This window comes from Colobus angolensis, unplaced genomic scaffold (assembly GCF_000951035.1).
Source record: "Colobus angolensis palliatus isolate OR3802 unplaced genomic scaffold, Cang.pa_1.0 Scaffold220, whole genome shotgun sequence".
NCBI classification, from domain to species: Eukaryota; Metazoa; Chordata; class Mammalia; order Primates; family Cercopithecidae; genus Colobus; species Colobus angolensis.
Window position 1 is genome coordinate 64,836 of NW_012115378.1, and position 20,864 is coordinate 85,699.

Here is a 20,864-nt window from a genome sequence, read left to right on the forward strand (position 1 = left end):
ACATGAAAAAATTAGAATGCTGTGCATTGCTAGTGGTATTATTAAATGGTGCAGCTACTGTAGAAAACAGTATGGTGGTTCTTCAAAACATTAAACATAGAATTATCATATAATCCAGCAATCCCACTCCTGGTATATACCCCCAGTGAATTAAAGACAGGGACTCAAATGGATATGTGTACACCTATGTTCATGGTAGCATTATTCACAAGAGCCAGAAGGTGGGATCAACCCAAGTGTCTATGGATGGATGGATGGATAATTGAAATGTGGTATATACCTACAATGAAATATTTCTCAGCCTTAAAAAATATGTCTGACACATGCTACAGCACGGATGCGTCTTGGAGACATTTAGTGAAATCAGCTAGTCACAAAAGGACAAATATTGTATGATTCTACTTATGTGAGGTTCCTACAGCGATCAAATTTATGGAGACAGAAAGGAGATTGGTGGGTTCCAGGGACTGAGGGGAGGAAGAAAATAGAGTCAGTATTAATGTGTACAGAGTTTCAGTTTAGGAAAATGAAAAAGTTCTGGAAATAAATGACAATGGTGAAAGTTGTAGAACAATATGAATATACTTCATGCCACTGAACTGTATACTTAAAAATAGTTAAAATAGTTAATTTTATAATATGCATATTTTGCCACAATAAAAAATGCAATTAGAAAAACAATCAGAGGCAGGTCTAAGATGGCCAACTAGAAGCAGCAGCAATCAGAGGCTCCCATGGAAAAGAACCATAACAGTGTGTGAATTCTGCACCAGCAACCGAGGTATCCAGGTCCTGTCATCAGGACTGACCAGGCGGCTGGTGTGACCCACAGAGAGGAAGAGCAGTGTGGTGCAGCCGCCCACCTGAGAGCCACACGGGGCAGGGGAGTCCCCATCCCCCAGCCAAGGGAAGTGGTGAGTGAGCGTGCTACCCAGCCTGGGAAACTGTGCTTTTTCCATGGAACTATGCATTCCATGGATTGGAAGAACCCACTCATGCCACCAGGCCACCAGGGCCTAGGGTCCCAACCACTGAGCCATGCCAATTCTCAGCAGCCACTCAGCTAGAATCTCCTTAAGACTGCCAAGTTTCCAGTGGGAGGAGCAGCCAGCACCACAGCTGCATCTGCCTGCTGTCTAAGCCGTTTGAGCTCCTTAGGGGAGAGGTGGCAGCCAACACTGTGACTGCTAGCTGTCTAACACACCAAGCTCCCAGGGCCAGGGGAAAGTAGCAGCCATCTCTATAGCCCCAGGCCCCACTTTTCTCCTGCTGGAGCCATGGAGGCTGGACAGCTTGGTCCCAAGAGGTATTCCCCACCGCCTAACACTCCAGCTATGGCACACTGCAGCCAGAGTGCCTCTTCAGGCCTGACCCTGACCTGTACCTCCTCACTGGGTGCCGCCTTACTGCAGGAACTCCAACAACTCCAGTCAGGGGCTCACGGACAGAACTCTGATCTCCCTGGGTCTGAGCCTCCAGTGGGAGAGATGGCCATAGTCTCCAGAGACAAGCAGACTTAGTCTTTCCTCCTGCTAGTTCTGAGGGATTCTGGCAACCCAGATGAATGGGTTTCCCCCCAGCACAGCAAACCCCTGCCACCAAGGGACAGCCAAAGTGCTCTGTTAAATGAGTCCTGCTCCCCATGCCACCCAACTGGGTGAGATCCTCCAAGAGGGATTGTCAGACACCCTATATAGGAACATTTCTACTAGCATCAAGTCAGTGCCCCTTAAGGTCAGAGATCCCAGAGGAAGGAGCAGACACCCATCTTTGCTGTTCTCCAGCCTCCTCGAGTGACATCTCCAGGTGTGGGAGTGAACCAGATGAATAGGGCCTGAAGTGAACCCCAAAAAGATCACAGCAGCCCTAGAGAAGGGGACCTGACCCTGACTTCCCCCCTCAAAAAAAGCAACAACAGCGTCAACAAAAAAGTCCCCACAAAAACCTCATCCAAGGGTCAGCAGCCTCAAAGATCAAAACTAGACAAATTCATGAAGATGAGAAAGAATCAGTGAAAAAAACACTGAAAACCCAAAAGGTCAGTGTGCCTGTCCTCCTCCAAATGATCACAACACCTCTCCAGCAAAGGTGCAAGATGGAGGATGAGATGGAAAAATTAACAGTAGACTTCAGAAGGTGGGTAATAACAAATTCCTTTGAGCTAAAGGAGCATGTTCTAACCCAATGCAAATAAGCTAAGAACCTTCATAAAAGGTTACAGCAGTTGCTAACTAGAATAGCCAGTTTAGAGGTCATAAAATGACCTGAAGGAGTTGAAAACACAGCACAAGAACTTCGTGAAACATACACAAGTATCAATAGCCAAATCAATCAAGCGGAAGAAAGGATATCAGAGTTTGAACACCATTTTGCTGAAATAAGGCAGGCAGACAAGATTAAAGAAAAAACAATGAAAAGGAACAAACAAAACCTCCAAAAAATATGGGACTATGTAAAAAGATCAAACCTATGATTGATTGGAGAACCTGAAAGAGACCAGGAGAATGGAACCAACTTGGAAAACACACTTCAGGATGTTATCCAGGAGAACTTCCCCAACCTAGCAAAACAGGTCAACATTCAAATTCAGGAAATACAGAGAAAACCACAAAGATACTCCATGAGAAGATCAACTGCAAGACACATAATCATCAGATTCTCCAAGATCAAAATGAAGGAAAAAATGTTAAGGGCAGCCAGAGATAAAGGCCAGGTCACCTACAAAGGGAAGTCCATTAGACTAACAGCATGTCTTTCGGCAGGAACCCTACAAGCCAAAAGAGACTGGGGGCCAATATTCAACATTTTTTTTTCTTTTTTTGAGACAGATTCTGCTCTGTTGCCCAGGCTGGAGTGTAGTGGTGTGATCTCGGGTCACTGCAGCATCTGCCTCCTAGGTTCTAGTGATTCTCCTGCCTCAGCCTCCCAACTAGCTGGGATTACAAGCATGTACTACCACACTCAGCTAATTTTTGTATTTTTAGTAGAGACCAGGTTTTACCATGTTGGCCAGGCTGGTCTTGAACTCCTGACTTCAGGTGATCCACCCACCTTGGCCTCCCAAAGTGCTGAGATTACAGGCATGAGCCACCGTGCCTGGCCTCAACATTCTTAAAGAAAAAAATTTTCAACCGAAAATTTCATATCCAGCCAAACTAAGTTTCATAAGTGAAGGAGAAATAAAATCCTTTCAGACAAGCAAATGCTTAGAGATTTCGTCAGCACCAGGCCTGCCTTACAAGAGAGTTCCTGAAGGAAGCACTAAATATGTAAAGAAAAAAATGGTACCAGCCACTACAAAAACACGCCAAAATATAAAGACCAATGACACTATGAAGAAATTGCATGAACTAGTATGCAAAATAACCAGACGGTATCATGATGACAGGACCAAATTCACACATAACAATATTAACCTTAAATGTAAATGGACTAAATGCACCAATTCAAAGACAGAGACTGGCAAATTGGATAAGGAGTCAAGACCTATTGGTGTGCTGTATTCAGGAGACCCATCTTACACTCAAAGACACAAACAGGATCAAAATAAAGGGATGGAGAAAAAATTACCAAGAAAATGGAAAGCAAAAAAATAAAAAAATAAGCAGGGGTTCCAACTAGTCACTGAGAAAACAGACTTTAAACCAACAAAGATTAAAAAAAAAAAAGAACGGAATTATATAATGGTAAAGGGATCAATTAAACAAGAACAGCTAACTATCCTAAATATATATGTGCCCAATACAGGAGCACTCAGATTCATAAAACAAGTTCTTAGAGACCTACAAAGAGACTTAGACGTCTACACAATAATGGAGACTTTAACACCTCACTATCGTTTTTAGACAGATCATCAAGACAGAAAATTAACAAGAATATTCAGGATGTGAACTCAGCTCTGAACCAGTGGATCTAGTAGACATCTACAAAACTCTCCACCCCAAATCAACAGAATATACATTCTTCTCAGTGCCACAGGGCAGTTATTCTAAAATTGACCACATAATTGGAAGTAAAGCACTCCTCAGCAAATGCAAAAGAGCTGAAATCATAACAGTCTCTCAGACCACAGTGCAATCAAGCTAGAACTCAGGATTAAGAAACCCACTCAAAACCATACAACTACATGGAAGTCAAACAACCTCCTCCTGAATGACTCCTGGGTAAACAGTGAAATTAAGGCAGAAATTAAGAACTTCTTTAAAACCAATGAGAACAAAGAGACAACATACCAGAATCTCTGGGACACAGCTAAAGCAGTGTTAAGAGGGAAATTTATAGCACTAAATGTTCACATCAGAAAGCTAGAAAGATCTCAAATCAACATCCTAACATCACAATTAAAAGAGCTAGAGAAGCAAGAGCAAACACATTCAAAAGCTAGCAGAAGACAAGAAATAACTAAGAGCAGAATTGAAGGAGATAAGACACAAAATCCCTTCAAAAAACTAATGATTCCAGGAGCTGATTTTTTGAAAAAATTAACAAAGTAGATATACTGCTATGTATTTTATCTATTTATTAGCTAGACTAATAAAGAAAAGAGAGAAGAATCTAATAGACACAATAAAAAATGATAAAGGGGATATCACCACTGACCCCATAGAAATACAAACTACCATCAGAGAATACTATAAACACCTCTATGCAAATAAATTAGAAAATCTAGAAGAAATTGGTAAATTCATGGACGCATACACCCTCCAAAGACTAAACCAGGAAGAAGTCAATCCCTGAATAGACCAATAACGAGTTCTGAAGTTGAAGCAGTAATTAATAGCCTACTAACCGAAAAAAGCCCAGGACCAGATGGATTCACAGCCGAATTCTACCTGAGGTACAAAGGGGAGCTGGTACCACTCCTTCTGAAACTATTCCAAACAATTGAAAAGGGGGGACTCCTCCCTAACTCATTTTATGAGGCCAGTATCATCCTGGTAGCAAAACCTGGCAGAGACACATACACACAAAAAGAAAACTTCAGGTAAGCATCCCTGATGAACGTCAATGTGAAAATCCTCAATAAAATACTGGCAAACCGAATCCAGCAGCACATCAAAAAGTTTATCCACCATGATCAAGTCGGCTTCATACCTGGGATGCAAGGCTGATTCAACATATATAAATCAAATCAATAAATGTAATCCATCATGTAAACAGAACCAATAACAAGAACCACATGATTATCTCAATAGATGCAGAAAAGGCCTTCGATGAAATTCAACATTCTTTCAATAAAAGGAATGTTAAAAACTCTCAATAAACTAGGTATTGATGGAACATATCTCAAAATAATGAGAGCTATTTATGACAAACCCACAGCCAATATCATACTGATTGGGCAAAAGCTGGAAGCATTCCCTTTGAAAACCAGCACAAGACAAGGATGCCCTCTCTCACCACTCCTATTCAACATAATATTGGAAGTTCTGGCCAGGGCAGTCAGGCAAGAGAAAGGCATAAAGGGTATTCAAATAGGAAGGGAGGAAGTCAAATTGTCTGTTTGCAAACAACATAATTCTACATTTAGAAAACCCCATTGTCTCAGCCCAAGACTCCTTAAGCTGATGAGAAACTTCAGCAAAGTCTCAGGATACAAAATCAATGTGCAAAAATCATGAGCATTCCTATACACAAACAATAGACATGCAGAGAGCTGAGTCATGAATGAACTCCATTCACAATTGCTACAAACAGAATAAAATAACCTAGAAATACAGCTAACAAGGGAAGTGAAGGACCTCTTCAAGAACTACAAACCGCTGCTCAAGAAAATAAGAGAAGACACAAACAAATGGAAAAACATTCCACCTTCAGGAATAGGAAGAATCAATATTGTGAAAATGGCCATATTGCCCAAAGTAATTTAGATTCCATGCTATTCCCATCAAACTACCACTGACATTCTTCACAAAATTAGCAAAAACTACTTTAAATTTCATATATAACCAAAAAATAGCCTACATGGCCAAGACAATTCAAAGCAAAAAGAATAAAGCTGGATGCATCATTCCACCTGACTTCAAGCTATACTACAAGGCTACAGTAACCAAAACAGCATGATACTGGTACAAAAACAGACATGTAGACCAACGGAACAGAACAGAGACCTCAGAAATAACACCGTACATTTACAACCATCTGATCTTCGACAAACCTGACAAAAACAAGCAATGGTGAAAGGATTCCCTACTTAATAAATGGTGATGGGAAAACTGGCTAGCAATGTGCAGAAAACTGAAACTGGATCCCTTCCTTACAACTTACACAAAAATTAACTCATGATAGATTAAAGACTTGAATGTAAAGCCCAAAACCATAAAAACCCTAGAAGAAAACCCAGGCAATCCCATTCGGGATATAGGCACAGGCAAAGATTTCATGACGAAAATGCCAAAAGCAATTGCAACAAAAGCTAAAATTCACAAATGAGATCTAATTAAACTAAACAGCTTCTGCACAGCAAAAGAAACTATCATCAGAGTGAATAGGCAATCTACAGAATGGGAGAAAATTTTTGCAATCTACCCATCTGACAAAGGTCTAATGTTCAGAATCTACAAGGAACTTAAACAAATGTATAAGAAAAAAACCACTCCATCAAAAAGTGGGCAAAGGATATGAACAGACACGTCTTAAAAGAAGACATTTATGTGGCCAGCAAACATATGAAAAAAAACTCAATATCACTGATCATTAAAGAAATGCAAATCAAAACCACAATAAGATACCATCTCACGCCAGTCAGAATGGCGATTATTAAAAAGTCAAGAAATAATAGTTGCTGGCGAGGTTGTGGAGAAATAGGAATGCTTTTACACTGTTGTGAGAATGTAAATTAGTTCAACCATTGTGGAAGATAGTGTGGCAATTCACCAAGGATCTAGAACCAAAAATACCATTTGACCTGGCAATCCTGTTACTGGGTATATACCCAAAGGAATATAAATCATTCTACTATAAAGACACATGCACACATATGCTTATTGCAGCACTGTTTACAATAGCAAAGACATGGAACCAACTCAAATGCTCATCAATGATAGACTGGATAAAGAAAATGTGAGGCCAGGCGCAGTGGCTCACGCCTGTAATCCCAGCACTTTGGGAGGTTGAAGAGGGTGAACAACTTGAGGCCAGGAGTTTGAGACCAGCCTGGCCAACGTGGTGAAACCCTATCTCTACCAAAAATACAAAAATTAGCCAGGTATAGTGGTGGGCACCTGTAATCCAAGCTACTCAGGAGGCTGAGGCAGGAGAATCACTTGAACCCAGGAGGCGGAGGTTGCAGTGAGCTGAGATCGCACCACTGCACTATAGCCTGGGTGACAGAACAAGACTCCATCTCAGAAAAACAACAACAACAACTGAAAATGTGGTACATATACACCATGGAATACTATGCAGCCATAAAAAGGAATGAGATCATGTCCTTTGCAGGGACATACATGAAGCTGGAAGCCATCATCTTCAGCAAACACAGGAACAGAAAACCAAAACCAAACACCGCATGTTCTCACTCATAAGTGGGAGCTGAACAGTGAGAACACATAGACACAGGGAGGGGAACAATACACCCCAGGGCCTGTCAGGAGGTGGGGGGTGAGGGGAGGAAGAGTGTCAGGACAAATAGCTAATGCATGCAGGGCTTAAAATCTAAATGACGGGTTGATAAGGGGCAGCAAGCCACTATGGCACAAGTATACCTATGTAACAAAACTGCACGTTCTGCACATGTATCCCGGAACTTAGAGTTAAAAAAAAAAAAAGAAAGAAAATCAAAAAAGTCCTGGCCATTATTCCCAAACCTGGGTGGGCAGAAATGTTCCTGGGAGAGGTAGGCAGACTAAACGCAGATCCTGGAGTTTCACCTCCAGGGATTCTAGCTCTGACACTCTATCCTGAGTCTCAGGAAGCTCAAGTTGATTAAAACGCCCATCTTAGTCTGTTTTGTGCACCTATAACAGAATACCTGAGACTGGGTAATTTATGAAAAACAGAAACTTATTTTCTCATCATTCTAGAGGCTGGGAAGGAAGTTTAAGATCAAGGCACCAGTAGGTTTTGTGTCTGGTGAAGGTCCAGTCTCTGCCTCCAAGCTGACATCTTGAAGTCTGTGTCCTATGGACAGGAGGAATGCTGTGTCCTCACAAGATGCAAGGCAAAAAAGCGAAAAGGGATAAACTCCCACCATCAAATCCTTTTATAAGGGCACCAATCCCTTTCACAAGAAAGGAACCCTTATGGCCTAACCACCTCTTAAAGGCCCCACCGCTTAATACCACATTGGCAACACCTGAATTTTGAAGGGGCCACATTCAAACCATAGCAATAACTGTAGTCCTAGAAACTCTTTCTGAGAAACTCCATTCTTACTGCTTACTGTCAGAGAGCAGAGGCAAGTGTAGACTGTAGGCAGGGTTCACAGAAGCAGCAGATTTGAACTACCCCTTGAACTAGGCCTTAGAATATGGATAAGAAAATCCTCCCAACTTACCTGTTTCCCCAGACCAGGCCTTCATGGTTTACCAGCTGCCTAATCTCCAGCTAGAACGTGTTCACTGAAGATTTACATGGATCCTGGGCTCCATTCGCTAGACCTCACCCGTCTCACTCAAGCACCATTGAGTCTGTTTCTAACTTAAAATGAGACCCACCCTATTGCTCAACTTCAAGGAGCAACACCTGCTTCCTTTGTAATCCAATCCACGAAAGGGAGGAGCCATGGAAAGGAGCTTTCGCTGGTACATGGCTCACACAGGGGTGACTCCAAAATCACAAAACATAGGACTGAGCTTTGTGAGCACAGAATATGACTCCTTCCCATGATATGGTCCCAGAGGAGGCTTTTTACCCTTGTATAGGGAGATAGGTGAAATTGCCAGGCCATAAGCCAGCTGCAGGGCCAGCCCCCATTGCCCCTTATTAGCACATATCTAGCACACGTGGAGTATTTAAGAGAGTCAATTAAAAGTCAGGGTATGTGCTCTATGTACTTGAATCTGCAATAATTCAGGCCAGAGGACCTTTACTGATGAGAATGTTGGAAATTATTTTTTCTCTTGTGAATTTCCAGGATCTTGGAAATATGGAAACAGTCTAAATTCAGTCACTTGGGCATTTTGATGGATTGTTTGATTAGATTTTTCACAGATCAACATGTAGTCTCTTTGAAGAACTGTCCCAGGACTCCAAGGCAGCAGAATTGTCAAACTGACAGTCTTCGCTCCTCCTGAAAGGGAATTTTGTCTGACCCCCTTTTGACTGTCTTCCACGCTGAGAGATATATCCAGAAATTCAGAGAAGCGTAATCTATGTCCTTTAACCAGAAAAGAGGCTAAACACAAAAACCCATGGAAATCCTATTCTTGCAGCCTTTCTTCCAAATGCAAAGAGTGCATAAAAGTTAAAAACCTACCGCTCCTAAGACGCTTCTCTAGAGGCCTGGCTTCTTCATAATTCACGGAACTGTTAGCCTAGGAAAAACTTAAGGCTGACAAGGGGGAGAAACTGAATTCCTCTAGAATATTCCTCATGAGATACCTTAAAAATTGCACTGTAATCCCAGATGGAGCAGAGTGGATCCAACAAGCCCTGGAGGCGGCCTTCCCCTCACCTGGCTAGGGAGCCCAGAACATGTCCCTTCTGAGGCTCTTCTCTGGGACTCAGTTGCCCTTCAGACAAAAGAGAGGTAGAAAGTCCTCATGTCTGCCCCAGAAGACAGTGAGTCAGGACATGACTAAACAAATGTCTCTTCTGAAGGCACTTGGAAAAAAAGTCTAATAAGCTCTATAAACAGAGAGTGTCTCCACATTCTCAATGTTCATATTGCCTTTAATGCAGACACTCAATCTATCCTGGGGGTGGGGAGTGAGGAGCGACATTTGGCAACAATTTGCACTACAGATAAATACACCCACCTTGACATTTTCAAAGCCTGGCTCAGAAGAAAAAGTCCCTTTTTTCCCTGAAGCATTAAGAGAAAATGTGCATGATTATCATCTGTCTAAAAAAAAAAAAATGAGGAAAGAAAGAGGGAGGGAAAAGGAATACAGCTGAACTGACACCGAGAAACTCACCATTTTATTCTGCACAATTGAACTTCATTAATCATAGAAAATCAGAGATGGAAAAGACCTATTAGGTCACCCCATCTATCCCTCTGAAAGCATTAAAAGCTTTCAAATGAGACAGAAATCGGAGGTCCTGACTGCTGATGGCCATTAAAGATAGTTTTTGTGAAGAAAAATGTTAACCTTCGTGTCTCTGACAAATTACACTCTGGGTGGTTACGGGCTGCCTTTGCCAGAGCACCCCAGTTCTGGGGTTGGAGGTCACCACCCCTTAGCATGAGTGCTGCTAAGTGGCTTCGGCAGGGACCCCTATTAGATAACCACCACTCATTGACAGCGAGGACCCTGCAGGAGCAAGCATGGCCCAGTTCCCTGCTCTTCCTCTGTTTTCCATGCACAGAGGAAGGATGCTGTTTCCTCTCCAAAACAGCTTTCATTCAGGTCCTGCTTTTCCCAGGGAGCCATCCTTCTCTGGCTAGCCCACAGTGCGGCCCCTTTGCTGAGCCTTTACATCTTTCCATTCTGGGCCTCACCGAGCAGCCCTGGACTACAGATGGAACACCTGCGGTTTCAAGATATCCCAGATCTCTTTTCCCCTTCCTCTGGCCAGAGCCCGATTGCAGGGAATTGTCTTTGTCATACTCCATGTGGCTGTGGTGAGGCTGAACCCCCCTTTCTAGTTCATAAGAGTGGTCACATACCCCAGCCTGCTCATCATAGTAGCTCAGCCCTCTGACTACAGTTATTGGCCAGGGATAAGCACATGGCCCAGGCTGCTCCAGTCTAGGTCATTCTCTGGAAAGAGAAGCTTTCTCTTTCCTCTGACGACATGAAGGTGGCACAATACAAATCTGAAACCGCAGTATTGGCCACTCCCACTGCATGGAAGCAGCTCGTGTAATCAGAAGAGAATGAAGACAACACATGAGGAGGCAGACAGAGCGCTGTAGGCACCTCAGGAGTCCCCAAAGACAAGCACTCCTGTTTTTTCTCAGTTATGTAGCCAATAAATTAAGCTTCTACACTTAAGCTACAGTCATGCATCACTTAATGTTGGAATACATATTGTTAGACAATTTTGTCATGAATATTATAGGGTATACTGAACAAACCTAGATGGTATAGTCCACTCCTAGGCTGTATGGTAGAGCCTATTGCTCCTAGGCTAAAACCTGTACAGTCAGTATGTTACTGTACTGACTACTGTAGGCCAATGTAAAACAATGGTAATGGTACATCTAAATATACCTAAATATAGAAAAGATACCATAAAAATGTATTATAATCTTATGGGACCACTATCACATATGTGGTCTATCATTGATGGCAACATCATTATGCAGTATATGACTATGCCTCGAACTTAATTTCTCTCCCTGGGACCTGTGGAGTCCTAATTACCAAATGCCCAGTAGGTTCTGTCATTCTACACTTGTTTACATGTGGAAATCTTCAATCCCCAACAAGAACGATGGCTCCAAGGGGGCAGAAACTTTGCTTACTCCTTCCCTTCAGTGCCAAAGCCCAAGCTCCACCCAGATGGTCATTATTAAATAGCAGTTCATTGAACTGGACCCAAGTATCTTTGCCTGCAGGAACTTGACTTGACTTTTCTTTCCTGCAGGGACTGCTGGTAGCTGAGAAGCATCATGAGTCACACCCCACAACTCACTAGCTGAGTGACACACAAATACACGCATCCTTCTCTAAAGATGCAATAAACATGGCCCAGCGGGTTGCTCACGGCACTGGCCTCCTCTTCCCCAGGATATCTTGTGCTGTGGTTTTTCATTGAGGGCTCCATTTGTATTTTAATATATCATACATGACTCTGCTTATACCAACTGGTTCCTTTATTTCCTTCCTATAACATCTTCTTGCTGTTGTGGTCATGAATCAGGCCCAGCTTGGGGACCTGCCCTACAGGGCCAAGGGCAGAATTTGATGAGAAGAAATTTTAATAAAAGCAGAGGAGACATCAGAACTATTTATCCCAAAGGCAGAAGGTGACAAGAACAAATTAGTCTTGGAGACACATAAGAAATAACTGAAGTTAAGACCCTAAACAAAATCACAGAACTTTTATGCCCCGCCCCCTCCTGTGGCATCACCCGCTTCCTGCATCCCTTCTCTAGGGCTTTACCATCCAAAGTCACCTCCTCCCTTGTGTCTCTGAAGGACTCCCAAAACATTCATGTGGCCAACCTCAGATAGGCATCAAGAGGTTACCTAATGGAACCCATTTTTCATTCATCATCCCAGCAGGGAGCTGTATGTTTTGCCTTTGCTTTTTAACACTGATAATAGCAGCACACACTTACATACAACTTCCTAGGTGCCAGGCACCATTCTAACTGCTTTACAAAGATCAACCCATTTCGTCCTCACAAGAACCTTAGAGAGAGAGCTAATATAATCACCAGTGAGGTTAGGTAATTCACTCACATCTGCTTGGCTGATAGACAATAGTACTGGCATTGTTTTTTTTTTACAAGAAAACATCTGTAGTCAACAGAGTTAGGAAGATGATGCCTTATTTTAAGTAGGGGATCAGTCGGGGTATTGAAATTTTAGAAAGGAGAATTAGGAAAGTGGGAAAGATAAACCAAAATGAGCAGGCAGTTGGGGCTTACCGTGTAGAGGGGAGCAACCACACAGAATTTGGACAAGAAACATTTGAGAAGCCTGGAGGTGGACAATAGCAGATTCATTGCATCCAGCAAGTCAGCTGGTGGGTTGGGCAGTAGACACTCCCCGAGGAGGGCAGCACAGGTAGCAGAGGCACCTCACAGATGCTGTGGCTCCAGACTGGCCCTGGGCAGGCTCTGGGATGGCCGACCCCGGTGAGAATGGCACAGACCAGGGAACAGAGATATCAATCAGAGTTCTAATAGTTAGGACTCTTCTGGACTGAGACTTTGTCTGTATGTAGAAATATAATTTGAATTTCAAATGTTGGTACATACGATGGTGAGAATGTGGAGATTCATATATTATAATAATAAATTATTTTGATAATTTTAATTATACTCAGTAAAACACATGATTTATATTTAATTGTCTTGCTTAAATGAAATAAAGTGGTTGAACTATAATTGTTACATACAATATAGAATTCACATTATAAACTAAAATAATTCTATTATCATAAACAAGTACATGATTTTGTTAACAATTGCACATTGCATATGTTAGACCTTAAGGTTTTTTCACATCCAGGTTGATGCTAAGGTTTCTCAGGTGGAGGTCTGTTTTGTAAAATTTTGTACCTCATTGCCAAATCAGGATGTGCATGGCCCCCACCTGGGTGACAGGCAGGCTGATTGTCAAAAGGAAACAATCTCCTGGTCCTTGACAGGTCAGCTTCAGCTGAAGAAAGGATTGCCTCCATTTCTTAAAGCAACTTTTTATTAAGGTAAAATTTAGCTATAATATACTACAAACATTTTTGGTGTACAAGTCGGTGAGTTTTGACAAATTTGTGCACCCACTTAACCATCACCACAATGCATGACCACTGAATTGAAAATAAAGAAATGCAAATAGGTACAGGACAAAGAATGTTTCTAATGATAAGGAATAGGATAAATCCACGTAGATTTAAAAATTTATAAATAAGATTTTAAACCCACACAGATTTGTTGGTAATGGGTTCAGAAGCACTTAGGGCAATGACTGACGCTTTAGGCTTACTATGGGGAAAAACAGAAGAGATAGAGGAATGTGTCAGAAAGTAATCTAAAAACAGGAAACCAAAAACTTTAAAGATGTTCACTGATTCTGAGTCTTGCTCCAGTTAACTCTGTGGGTTGATGTGTTGGAACAGACCAAGTGTGGGACAGCACTATCTATAGCTGTATTTTATGAATCAAATTAAAAGACTAGGCTCAGTGATCCTGCATGTGACCACTAGCCATCGCTGGCCAAGATGTCTCTCAAAGTCGCAGGTCTCTACATGACCCCTCATCACTCTGGATCCTAAGAGGTTAAGCCTTAGACATTGCTAATGTGACCGCAAGGGAAGGCCAAATTGTTGAGCACAGTGGGATTAAATGTCTATTAGCTCTCTTGCATTTGATTCTCTCAGTACTCTTCAATTGTGGGAAATCTTAACCCTGTGGTTAAGGTTATTTTGGGAGCCAAGGACATCTCCTGCCAAAGACCAAGAGTGATATTTACCATTAGGATCCAATAGTTGAACGCAGCTATTTTCTGAGACCTGTTTCCTACAAGATGAAAAAAGCAAACTGCCTCTCTCAGAAGTACGGGTGCAAAGAGGACAAGAGGGTGATGGGCAGTTTGGGCATAAGCTGAGACTCCGGAATCTCAGGTCCACTTAAGACATTTCAGATGCTCTCAGAGCCTGAAGGACCTGGAAAGCACCTCACCTTTAGCCAAGAGAACTCTAAACATTTCCAATCTTCTTGAGTCTTCAACTCCAAGTTTGACTCTGTCAGTCTCTGAAGACTGACACTATTCTAAACTAATAAATTTAAATACATGTATTACTCATCCAATGAGTGCTGACACTCTGCTCCTAAGAAAATGACATATCCATTGAAGAGACAAGACATATGGTAATGAAAACATAGATAATGAGTAATGGGCAAAACTAGGACTGAAGGAATTCAAAGGTATTTAATATCACAACAGATATTGGATATAATTTACAGTAAGACTTCCCATTCTCCTTATATTAAACAGAAATTTAAATTTTTTATACCCAACTCAAATTTCTCATGCCTTAATTTTCCCTCACAGGGCCCTGTACAGGCATGGAACTAACTAACTCAATACCAACTAACTCATAAAGTTCGCTAATTCCTAAGATAGAGATTTCCTTTAGAAAAAGACAGACAGAAATACATTTTTAAAGTATTTCTTCCCTGGCTCCTTCCCTAGTTCTTTTTTTTTTTTTAAGCCCTTTTTTTCTTAGTCCCTAAGTGTAGATTTCTTTAATATTCTGACCTTACTTGTCCTCTCTATTCTTTTCATACTCTTTCCTGAAACTCTCAAACACTCTTAGAGCATTAGGATGGTAAAAGATCTTATGATTCCATGGACATTATGTGAGAACATACCGTGTTGCAGACACCAAACTGAGGTCCAGACAGAAAACTGACTTTCTGAGGCCATGCCAAAACTTGATTTGGGAATCAATGATAAAACCTCTGTCTATAACAGCAAAAATCAAAAAAGAAAACTGACTTACATGGCTTTTCATGGCTTTCACTGAACCGGTTGATGGGATGTTTTAGGATTATATAGACACAAAGTCAGTGCTCTAGCCTTGTGCTATTGTGAACAAGTTTAGACTAATGATTGGATATTCAAAGATGAGCATCCACTTTATGGTGGAACATATTTCTTCTTGAGTCATCTAAGATCAACACCTCTAAGAATATACAGTTTTTAGCTATTTTATTAACAAGGAAGACCCACATTGTCAAATATAAATCCTTGGTTCATTTTCTTTTAGCAGTGAACTAACAGGTATAATAATACATTTTTCAAATAAAAAAGGGATATATAACTCCCTAGTTTCCTCTCCCTTCTGCTTCCTTCATCTCCCAGGTGATACCAAGATCCTTTGAGAGTGGATAAGAGATCTATGACCGGTGCTGAAAATTGGCTCTAGTAAGCAGAATATAAAGGCCACTGGACTGGTCATTTTATTCAAGTTCCACTATTAACTCACTAATCATATTACCCTCAGCAATACACTTAATCCTTAGGATTAATTGTCAAACGAGTAATACACGTCCTGCCCACCTAGAGTGATCATTCTTTCTAAACCAAATACCTATATACATATGTGAAGTCCAAGCACCCCTATATATGCTATGGTTCCTTATTTCTCCACCATCTGTAATGGTAGATGTTACCTTTATTTACTCGGTATCAAAGATAGAAAAACTGCGATTCAGCCTATAGAAGCCCCAGAATCTATTTTTTCAACACAACCACTTGATCCTTCTTTCATAATATGTTGTGAAGTCTTGCTTCTCCATCTTCTTTCTCTATTTTAGACTTTTATCATGCATCATCTGGATTGTTCCCATGGTTCCTAGCTGGTCTTTGGAGCTGCCTGCCTCCCATCCTTGTATTCCAAGTAATTTTCCACTATTACCAAAGTGACATGTTTAAAACTTATATCTGATTATATCCTCCTCTACTTAGTAGCCCTCAATTGCATTGCCTTCATAAAAGCATTAATGTTCTTGGGTGATATTAAAACATTCTTCACCATCTCTATCTCCACAATCCCGTCCTTGCTCATACTATCCCCTCTGCCTGTGTCTTCATTTTATTCCTCATTTACTTCGGTCTTTTCTCACCCCACATCCTCACAGACCCAATTTTCCTAGCATTCTTCATACCTCACGATACCATTGCTATTGTATTTGCTTAAATAAACAAGCTTTTTTCATATTCCCAAGTTTCAAGAACTTCGAAGGTCTGAGATTAGCCTGCCATAGTTTTATGGATACTTGTAGAAGACGTAAGACTCCCAAATCAGAGAAGAGAGACAATTTATTCCTCATAGCATTGCAGGAGCCAGAGCATCAGCATTTGTTCCAGTTCCCAATTCCTATAGGATAACTTGAAGGGGCCTAAAAGACATCTATAAACACTGTGAACCATGTTATAGGAGAGGAATTCTGAGCTCACGGAAGCCAAATCTTTTGTAATGGGTAGTAAGCACACCTGCCTTTTGCTCCTGAAAAACAGATTATCTTTACCTTTCAAGATTGTCTGTTACATAACATCTTTGAAAAGACAGTCTAAAACAAGGGATAATGAGTGCATCAATTAGATACGCAGAAACTTGAGAGACCCATAGAGAACTATCTTCCAACACATTGAACATTCTGTGATCATAGTTTTTATAACGCTGAGTTCCTGTTAACCTTATAACTGTCTGTCTCTGTCATTAGATGTTGAACTTTGTAACAATAGAAATTGAACCTTGTTATTCTGGGCTTTACATAGCATATAACACATAGTTGAGGTCTCAAATGTATATGTTGAATAATAATATGATAATTTAATCTAGATAAGATCTTAGATGGACATCAATTTGGGCATCTTTAAACAGAGAACTCATGCAATTTCAATTAGATAAAAAATGTGAAGTTTTCTATAAAGTTATAATGAGCTATAGTGAGGTAAGATATTTTAAAGTCTCCAAATTATTTTCTTATTTTCAAAATGGAGTAGTTGAGATGGAATCTTGCTCATCTTGGGTCATCTAAGATCAACACCTCTGGTGCCATTTTGGCTCACTGCAACCTCCACCTTCTGGGTTCACGAAATTCTCCTGCCTCAGCCTCCCAAGTAGCTAGGATTACAGATGCACTCAGCTGATTTTTGTACTTTTAGTAGAGACAGGGTTTCACTGTGTTGGCCAGGCTGGTCTCGAGCTTCTGACCGCGAGTTACCCACCCGCCTTGGCCTCCCAAGGTGCTGGGATTACAGATATGAGCCTCTGAGCCCAGCCAAGAGTAGTTAAATTTTAAGATCCATTTTTTAATCAAAGCCTTACTCACAGGTCTACATTTTCTCAAGATTTATTTGAATTCCTGTAGGACAACATATCCCAAATCCACATCGTCTTCAAGGAAAAATTCCTGACAGAAATAGTTGTTATTTCTACTTCCATAGACTCTTTTCAGTTACATGAACACAAAAAACTCACGAAAGAATATGAGGAAATTTTCGGAGGTGATGGATATGTTTACTGTCTTAAATATGGGTATACATATATCCAAGTCCATCAAAATGCATATATTAAATATGTGCAATTCTTAAAATATCAGATCTTAAAATATCAAATATTTATATCTCAATAAAGCTTTCAAAATAAAATGTTTTTAAAACTCTTCTATTTAATTCCCATACAAAGCCTCCATTCTCCTTCAGCCAAATCCCTCGGGTCTGATTTCTCCATCTCTTCTCTTACATAGTGGCCACACTATGAAGTGCTTCCTTTCTGGGGTCTAGGACAGGGTGGCATTGTCCTCTGATGCCCAGCCTCATGCATGGAGCTAGAATTCTCTGAAGTCATGAAGGTAATGTTCTGGGTGTGTGAAGAACTGAGCTGAGGTTAAGGTTTGGAGATTAATACTAAATTAATATAAACAGTTTTCCTTAGTTAGCTGAGAATAGTCCAGCTCAGAACCATTTCAATCTGCAGGAAATATATTTTTCTTTGTATGACTCAAATTATTACCCTCACTGACCTCTCTTTTCCTACCTGTCTTCAAGATATTCTTGCCCCAAACACCACTGGATAGATTAGGTATATTGTTTCAAGGATATAATTGTGATAGCACAAACATAATTCAAGAAGAAAAAAAAGGAAATTACTGGGGAAAGGGCTCACCCACAGTCCTTTTGCATTTGTACATCATTAAAAACATATATGAGTTTTATGTATTTTATTATCTTTTAATGGGGAAAAATGTTAAGCATTTATATTTATTGCCATAATTGATGACCTTAGGCTTTAGCCCTTTATTTTCTCAGCTTTCTTGCCATTCCCTTAATTTTCTCTCTTTTGCTGGATTATGTTTTAGCTACATTTAGTTAGCTATTTGAAAAGTTATGAATTCATGCTTTTATTAATAGATATTTTAAAAATATTTTTGATGAATTATAATATACATACAGAAAAGTGGAAATACAAAGTTATAGAAATAACAAACATATCAAGGAACAGAACATGGCTGGTATCTCAGAAGCCACTCTTGTTCTCCATTCCAGTCTCTGGCTCTCCAACGATCATTGGTTCCTTAATTTTCAAAAGCATAGATTAGTTTTGCATTTTATGTAAATGAAATTATCTAGCACATACTCATTCTTGACTGGCTTCCTTAGCTCAGCATTATATTTATGAGTTATATCCATATTGTTTTACATAGTTAAAGTGACCTCATTCTCATGGCTATATAGTAGTCCTTTGGATAAATATACCTCAACATATTTAACCATTTGACTGTTAATAGACATTATGGCAGGTTCCAGTTTGGGGTATTAGGAATAGTGCTACCTCTGTCTATTGCTTAAGATGTAGAAAACTAGAAAAAGCATCACTTCACCTCTTGTAACAAAAATGCCAAACAATCCACAAATTTATAATTTTACTCGAACCCATCAGAGATCTGAGTTTACAGAAAAAAACGGCTAATCTGAAATCTAAGTATACGCAAGTGTCTACAAGGAGAGATTGAACATGAGTATTCAATTACCCAGGACAGATGCTGCCAGAAGCTGGTAAGAATTTAGCTAAAATTGTTACTGAACTGTTAAGGCCAAGTGATGGATCTCAGGAGAACAGAGTACTCCTGAGGGTGCAGATATAAGAATCACTGTGAAAGCTTTGTGAAAAACAGTGATCACAAAACAGATTGATGAGAGTCCTGAAGAAGCATCCCCTTGCAATGCAAGCCTGAAGGAAGAGAATAGTGGCTGTGTCAGGAAAGGCATAAAACCCCACCCAGATTCTCCTTGCCTTTTTCCTCTTCATAATAAGGCCAAAACTGCTGGAGGAAAGCCAACAAGCACTGTCACACTCAAGGCAATGGTGAAAGCCTACTGCATCTGGGGTAAGAGAACAGAAAAAAAAATCGGCTCTAGTGAAAGTGCAGGAATATATAATTGGGCTCAGAATTATGCCCAGCAGAAGCACAGGAACACTGAGAAGACCACAGTCCTGAAGTCCAGGCACAGTGCCTATATAAGGCTGATGCTGAATTAGAAGAATAGAGAATACACCTGCTCCTCACCACAAGGCTAAGAAACATTGAGTAACAAGTAATAGTGGAATTCTGCTAAGACAGGAACAAGTGCATGGAAAAAAGAAAAACGTATGTCTACTTCTGCATAGCAAAAGAAACTAGCATCAGAGTGAACAGACAACCTATAGAATGGGAGAAAATTTTTGCAACCCATCCATCTGACAAAGGTCTAATATCCAGCATTTACAAGAAACTTAAACAAATTTATAAGCAAAAAAAACCCCATTTTTAAAAAGTGGGGAAAGGACATAAAAGAAGACATATATGTGGCCAACAAACATGAACAAAAGCTCAACATCACTGATCATTAGAGAAATGCAAATTCAAACCACAATAAGATGCCATCTCACACCAGTCACAATGGCTATTATTAAAAAATCAAAAACAAAATAAAACCAACAGATGCTGGTGAGGGTGTGGAGAAAAAGGAATGCTTTTACACTGTCTGTGGGAGTGTAAAGTAGTTCAACCATAGTGGAAGACAGTGTGGGGACTCCTCAAAGATTTAGAGGCAGAAATATCATTTGACCCAGCAATCCCATTATTGGGTATACAACAAAGGAATATACATTATTCTATTATAATGATACATGCACATATATGTTCATTGCAGTACTATCCACAATTGCAAATACACTGAAACAACCTAAATGACTATCAGTGATAGACTGGATAAAGAAAACGTGGTACATATACACCATGGAATACTATGCAGTCATAAAAAGTAATGAGATCATATCCTTTGCAGGGACAAGGATGGAACTGAAACCTATTATCCTTAGCAAACCAGCGCAGGAACAGAAAACCAAATATTTCATGTTCTCGCTTATAAGCGGGAGCTGAATGATAAGAACACATGATTACCATGAGCATGGTATGTTCTTCCATTTGTTTGTCAGTGGTTTGTAGTTCTCCTTGAAGAGGTCCTTTACATCCCTTGTAAGTTGGATTCCTAGGTATTTTATTCTCTTTGAAGCAATTGTGAATGGAA